Source organism: Phocoena phocoena, chromosome 14 (assembly GCF_963924675.1).
Source record: "Phocoena phocoena chromosome 14, mPhoPho1.1, whole genome shotgun sequence".
Taxonomy (NCBI): Eukaryota; Metazoa; Chordata; class Mammalia; order Artiodactyla; family Phocoenidae; genus Phocoena; species Phocoena phocoena.
This window is the reverse complement of record NC_089232.1, coordinates 65806540-65814340: the sequence shown is the minus strand read 5'-3', so window position 1 is coordinate 65814340 and position 7801 is coordinate 65806540.

Genomic DNA, 7801 nt, shown 5'->3' with positions numbered 1-7801 from the left:
GTATTGTCTCTCATGACTCTGTGGGTTGCCCAGGCATCTCTTCTGCTTCACGTGGTACTGACTGGGGCTCTGGCCCACTGGAAGGTCCGCAATGGCCTCAGTCACGTGGCTGGCAGGTGGCGCTGGCTGGGAGCTCAGTGGGGCTCTTGGCCATGGCTTTGTTCTCCTCCATGTGCCTCTCCACGTGCCTGCCTGGCCTTCCTCAGCGTGGTGGCTGGGTTCTGTGATGTTCTAAGAGGACAAGCTCCTACAGGCAACTGCTCACCAGACCCCCACTTGACTCACCCTTGCTAATGTCCCTTTGGCCACAGCTTGTCACCACCCCCAGAGACAGGATGGAAGGGGGCTTCACCAGGGTAGTAACATGCTACATTGGGGGCCTCCAAGTAGGAGTCTACTGCAGAGAGGTACTGCTGCACTCCCTATTTTACAGGTGAGGAAACAGGTTTAGAGGGGTTAAGTGACTTGGCCAAGATGTCAGGGCTACTGGTTGGCAGAGTCAGAGCTGAGATTGGAAAACTTGCCCCTGCTTCCCTCCCTCCTGTGCGGACGGTAAAGGGTGACGCTACCTGCAGGCTTCTGTTAGGTCACCGCACCTCCTTTCCTCACCCTGGCACCCTCTCCTCTATTAACTGTGAAATGTTCCCTCTGGAAGCAACTTCCTCTCCCACCTCACAGTGAACTTAGATGCCCTCCCCTCTGTATCTCCCTCCTCAGCTTCCGCCCTGCCTCCCTCACTCCTAGATCAGTGAGGCCATCCTCCTTGGGGCTGACTCAAGATGTTCTCAGAGCCCCCCCGCCCCAGGAGGCAGCAGGGGTTCAGGTTCAGCCAAGAGCCGGTTGTGGAGTGACCAGGGCACACAGAGGCTGGACTGCATCCCATCTGGCCCGCCGGAGTCCGCAGCCCAGGCCCTGCAGCCCGCGAGGCAGCTGGTACCAGGCCCTGCTCTGCCTCACATTGGCCAATTCACTTTCCCTCACCGGGGCTCCAACAATCACTGCATCAGGATGGAGTCTGAGCTGAACAAGTCCCTTTAAGAACTTCTTCTAGATTCTAGGAGGAGGGAGTGGGAATTTGGTCAAACCTAGTGGGAGAAAAGTAGAAAATTGGGTTTCTCCAAAGTGACGTCCCTTTGCTCAGAAGAAGGGGATTGGAAAAGATAGAGGGGCGTCTGCACAGCCAAAGCAGCAATCAGCAAAATATTATAAAGGCAACCTACAGAATGGGAGAAAATAGTTGGAAACCATCTATCTGATGAGTTAATACCTAAAATATATAAGGAACTCATACAATAGCAAAAAAACAACCTGATTAAAAAATGGGCAAAGGACTTGAATAGTCATTTTTCCAGAGGAGACATGCAAATGGCCAACAGGCACATGAAAAGATTCTCAACATCACTGATCGTAAGGGGAAATGCAAATCAAAACCATGATGGGATATCACCTCACACCTGTTAGAATGTCTATCATCAAGAAATAAGGGACTTCCCTGGTGTTCCAGGGGTTAAGACACCGTGCTCCCAATGCAGGGGGCCCGGGTTCGATCCCTGGTCAGGGAGCTAGATCCTGCGTGCCTCAAGCAAGATCCCAAGTGCCGCAACTAAGACCTGGCGCAGCCAAACAAAAAAACAGATAAATACTTTTAAAAAGAAGGTACGTGTGGGCAATGATGTGGAGAAAAGTGAACCCTCTTGCACTGTTGGTGGGAATGTAAGTTGGTGCAGCCACCATGGAAAACAGTGTGGAGGTTCGTCAAAAATTAAAAATACGACTGCCATATGATGCAGCAATCCCACTCCTGGGTATTTATCTGAAGGAAGTGAAAACGCTCTCTTAAACATCTGCATTTCCATGTTCATTGAAGCATGACTGACAATAGCTAAGACATGGAAACAACCTACATGTTCATCGATGACTGAATGGCTAAAGAAAGTGCGATGTATACACACAATAGAATATTACTCAGCCATAAAAAAAAGAAGGAAATCCTGCCATTTGCAACAACATGGACTGACCTCGAGGGCATTATGCTACAACACAGATACGGTATGTTCTCACTTACATGCAGAATCTAAAAGAGCTGAACTCGTAGAAATAGAGACTAGAATGCTGGTTGCCAGGGGCTGGGTGGAAATAGGGAGATGTTGGTTCAAAGGGTACAAACTCCCAGCTGTATACAAGTAAGATTTGGGGATCGGGACTTCCCTGGTGGCGCAGTGGTTAAGAATCCGTCTGCCAACGCAGGGGACATGGGTTCGAGCCCTGGTCTGGGAAGATCCCACGTGCGACGGAGCAACTAAGCCTGTGTGCCACAACTACTGAGCCTGCGCTCTAGAGCCTGCGAGCCACAACTACTGAGCCTGCATTCCACAACTACTGAAGCCAATGTGCCTAGAGCCCGTGCTCCTCAACAAGAGAAGCCACAGCCATGAGAAGCCCACGCACTGCAATGAAGAGTAGCCCCTGCTCGCCGCAACTAGAGAAAAGCCCATGCGCAGCAACGAAGGCCCAACGCAGCCAAAAATAAAGTTAATTAATTTAAAAAAAAGATCTGGGGGTCTAATGCACAGCATGGTGACTGTAATTAACAACTGTATCCTATATTTGAAAGTTGTTGAGAGTAGATTTTAAATGCTATCACCACACACACACAATCATAATTATGTGAGTGGATGTATTAACTAACCTTTATTGTAGTAATAATTCTGCAGTGTATACATGTATCTAATCTCATGTTGTACACCTAAAACTTACATAAGTTGTATATCAATAATATCTCAATAAAGCTGGAAAAAAGAAAAGATAGAGGGGCAGACACGATCTGATCGGTGGCTCAGGTCTGCTTGCCCACTCACTCAGTCATCCAGCATTTACTGAGTCTACTGTGGGCTGGGGTGTGCATGGGGAGGATTTGTTCAGTTTCTACAGCAAAGAAACTGAGGTGCAGAGTGGTAGCGGGGTGGTGGAGGCTGGGCCTTGCACTCCACAGCGTAAGATGTACATTGCATATTGCATGTCTACTGGAGAGTTGTCACGTGGTCTGAGCTACGTGGTGAATAAAGAGATCACACTTGTGCTGCTTGAAGGAGGCGCTTAGGGGTTAAGAGCGGAACTGGAGTGATGAGCTTATGAAGCTCAGGGCAGGCCACTGGACGAAGGCATCTGTCTGCCATGTAAAAGGGAGGACCAGCATCTCACATTCCCCCATCTTCTGCCAAACCTGCTCTGGAATCTCTCCTAGGTTGTTCTGTGGCCTGGTGATTTCACCCACCCTCCTAGCCACCCAACCAACTTTCTGCTATGCATCAAATACTGCAAAGATGTGTGCTCTCAGGCCCCAGATCCCACCTTCACACCACAGCTGATCTCCACCCCTGTTGGTAGATATTCTGGGGACACATGCTATGGCTAGTATCTCTGAAATTCTGAGCAGCCTTGGAGAATTAAAGGGGAAAAAAAGTATACACATTTGCAAAATTTCCCATGATGGACCAAAGACTTCATGGGGTACTGCAGATCCAGTTTCAGTGCTGGCTTCTTTCCCCTCTCCTTCCTCCAGCCAATAACGATAGAAGGTGAAGAGCCCTGTGCTTCCCTTGGAGCCCTAATACTGGTGTTCACAGATTAGCTGATACCATATGATGAGCTAAGCCTGGCTCTGCATCCCTGCCCTCATTTTCACCCTTGACATTCACCACAACTTGACCTCTGGTGACCAACAGCTCTCTTTCCCACCTGGTCAGTAAAGCTCAAGCTTGAGTTGCCCATCTTCAGCAGAGACTCAAGGTCATTTCAGTCTGAGGGTGGAACTTTGGACTTTTCCGAGGGCAGCCTGGTACTGTGGGGGGAGCACAGGCTCTGGGAAGAAGCCAATCTGGGTTCAACCTCACTGTCATCATGGGCCCACTGCTTGAGCCTGCGCAGAGCTCAGGGCTGCTCAACCTTCCTGAGCCTCAGTTTCCTCAACTGGAAGTTAGGGATGATAATGCCCAGCTCGGGGCCATCATGAGGATGATAAAATGATGGATGTCAAACACATGATACGTGATAGGTGATGAAAATATATCACTTCCTGTCCCCACCTTGGTAATTAACATGGGCTCTGGATCTGCCATCATGCATTTCAGATGTATCCCTACAATTAAACTTTGGAATGGATGCATTGTAGGCGTTAGTTTGTATCACACATATGCAGTGGTCTCCTTTTGACCGTGAGGTGGAATAATTGGCCCTTCTAGAGTGGCCTGCAGTTTTCCAAACTGCATGTCACCTGCATTCAGTGGCCCCTGTGGGAGGAGAGCATAGAAGACCCTCTGGTCCTCTGACCCTCTGGTCCAGCCGCTTCATGCACAGATGGGAAGACAGAGCCCCACAGCAGATAAAGGACCTACCTATGTTTATAAATAGTGGCAGAGCTGGACTACAACTCAGCATTTCTGATTCTTGGACACCCTGGTCTCCAGGCAGCCTTTATCTGGGCTTGGAAGAGCTGAATTGATGAGTTCATGTGAAGGGGGACTGAACTCCCAACCCTGGTCTCTTGTTCTTAATGTCAGATGGCCCAGATAACGTCTAACAGACATTTTCTAGATTTATTCTGGCCTCAGGCTTCCCACAAGAGGTCCACACTGTTCCAGCTTGACCCCAAATTTCTGGGGCATGACTTATTTCCTGCCCCCTTTATGCCTCTCCACAGAGTTTCAGTTCATTCATCCAACAAGCATGAATGGGCTTCTTCTATAATGAGGAACACAGCTAGCAGGCGCTGAGAATTTAGAACATGACAGCTATGCATGTATTTCTCATCGGATCTTTCCAATAATCTGAGTTTGATAAGTATTAAATTCCCTATTTTACTGACAAGGAACCAAGGCTCAGAGGAAAGTAATTTGCTACAGGCCGTAGTGCTGGACTGTGCCGTGTCGAACTGGTTAAGCTGGAAGCTACACTTCCCAGAATTCCCTTCCCTACCTGGCTCCAGGTTATAGGAGACTTGGAAGGTGGAAGCGGAGCAGTGGCCATTATTCTCTGAAGGCTCTCATGGTTGCATATGGTGTTGGACAGATGCAAAGGTATCTAGCAGGTCGCAGCTTGTCCTAATTCTCCTCTGCTTCACGTCTAGCTTGTCACTCTGACTTCTGATCCTCTGGATCAAGACAGGCCCCACGCTCTCAACCAGAAGGTTGACAGTGAGCCCGCAGAGGTGGCAGCTAGACAGAGGCAGTTTTCACTGGACCTCGCTATGCATCCCCTGCCCATCCACCACTCTAGGGGCTCGTTTGGCATCGTGGATTTCTGGGCAAGCTCTGACTTGTCCACTGCAGGCAGGCTGAGTAGTGACTCTGAACCTCTGACTCCCCTTCTAGACCTCCATCCCCTCAGATCTTCCCATATGTGTTTAAGGTCAAATTCTTGGGATAAATCTCTTAGGCCCACAATACTCTTAGTGGCTCTGTTGCCCTACCTGAACCCCGACTGGTACAGCCACATAACCGGTAAGGGATAGAGCAGAGATCAACCCCAGGTCCCTTGAGCTCTTAACCACTGAGCTAGACCACTGCTCTAGATGCTGGGCACGCAAGTATGACCGAGACTCCTGCCCTCAAGTAGTTTACGGTCTAGCAGGGCATACAGACAAGTTGTTTCAGTTATCCCTTATTCATAACAAACCACCCAACACTTAGTGTCCACAAATAATTATTTTATTATCTCTCACGATCGTGTTGGTTGCCTGGGCTCTGCACAGCAGTTCTTCTGCTGTATGTGATGTTGGCTGGGGCTGCGTCCTCTGGGGGCCCGAACATCCAAGGTGACTCACTCACATGGCGGCAGCAGAGCGGAGCAGGGCTGTCAACTGGAGGGACTACGTGTGGCCTAGCTCTGCAGCTTGGGCTTCTCAAGGAGTGGTGGCTGGATTCCAAGGAGTGCCTGGAGAGAAGTGTCCCAAGAGGAAAGAAGCAGAAGGTGCCAGTCCTGGCACAGGCTGTTTCCTCAAAGCAGCCACAGGCCCAGCCAGAATCCAAGGAGAGAAGACGTAGGCTCTGACTCTTGATGGGGCGGAAGAAGGCATGTACAGGAAGAGGCAGAATTGTTTGGGGTTGTCTTTGGAGCTCCGCTACCACACATGTCCATCAATCCATGGTAAGGGCTCTTGGAGAGGGTAGGCACGAGCCTGGTGGGATCACAGAGGGGCAGACACAGCTCATGCCTGCAGGGGTTCTAGAGGCAAAAGGAGGTACGGAAACGGGTTCTAGCTGTGTCCTGAGAGGCGAGCAGGCATTTTCCAGGTGGAGACGTGGTGTAGAGGAGGTGGAGTAGACAGGGTGGAGACAGGATTCAGCGAGAGGGAAGAGCAAGTCTGTGGAGACTTGCACATTATTTCAAAGGGCTGCCATGAGGCTCAGAGACAGTGCAGGAGTTGAAGTGCCTTATGAAGCACAGCCACAGGAGAGATGAAAGGAGGCGAGTTATGATCATTAGATTGTGAAACGGGATCATCTTTGCAAGAAACTTGGGTTTCATAAAGACCTAACTATAAAGAGATCCTGGCACCTTAAGAGACAAAGCCCCAGGGCCTTCAGCCCACACAGCCCCTGGGGTCTCCATACCAGACGAGAAAGCCCCTCTGCTGAAGCCCAGACCTCTGGGCACCCATTTCAAAAGTTCCCAGACCAGCAGGGAAATGGATTCCCCTAAGCTGGGGCAGGACAGAGGCTGGAAGACAGAAGTCGGGCACACTAAGTGCTGATTGGGCTCAAATGGATTCCCAAAATTCATAGCCTAGGACACATCCTGCTTCTCCAAGGTCAGACTGGCACGAACATGGAGCTCTGTGTTCCTCCATAACCCTCCAGGCAGCGACAAGGCTCAGAGCCAGAAGACAGCGGCCAATGTCTCCTTGGAACTGGAGGGCTTCCAAGATCCTAGGAAGAATCGGTTAGGTCTTGACGACAGGAAGGCATCAATCACCATGCCATAGAGGCAAGACCTAACTTAGGAGCTCAGCAGGTCCCGGTCACTGCCAAGGTTGCCATGGGGAAGTGGTCAGCTATGCACTGAGGCGGCAGGACAGGAAGACCAGTCTAGGCAGAATTTAAGACTTGAGCAAAAGTCAGTCGATTGCACTGAGCTCTGCGTCCTCACCTGCAAAATGGGGTGAATCTCATCTTCCCACTCTTCAGGGTCGATCAGTGAACATGGTAAACGTGGGCATGGCTTGGAAGCCCTCTACAAATGGAAGGGCTGATCACAAGTCCTTTATGGACAGAAGGGATGTGGAGAGATGCTCAGGAACCAGCCTGGGAATCAGGACCCTTGGTGTCCAGTCTGGGCCCTGCCTCTCGCCTTGAGGTGTGACCTTGAGGTCCTGACCATGGACGGGGGTGAGGGTCGGCACTGGAGGATCTCTGAGCTCTTTCTGCTCTCCCAGGCTGGATTCCCACACCGTAAAGCCCCCAAATCCCTCTTCTAGCAGGAGTGGAGAGCTCTGAGACATGACCTCTCACATTTCTGGGGGTGGGAGGTGGGGATCCGTTATTGGGCTAAAAGAAGGACAAAGCGGGGTGGGGAGGATTTTCCCTCCCGATCAGCAAATACACAGAACTCGGGGAGCCCGTTGGTAGGCTGCACCTGTGGGACTCCTCCAGCCCTGCATTACGGATGGGAGCCACTTCTTTTTTTTTTTTTCTTTGCGGTACGCGGGCCTCTCACTGTTGTGGCCTCTCCCGTCGTTGCACAGCATAGGCTCCGGACGCGCAGGCTCAGCGGCCATGGCTCACGGGCCTTCCTCCTTTCCCCC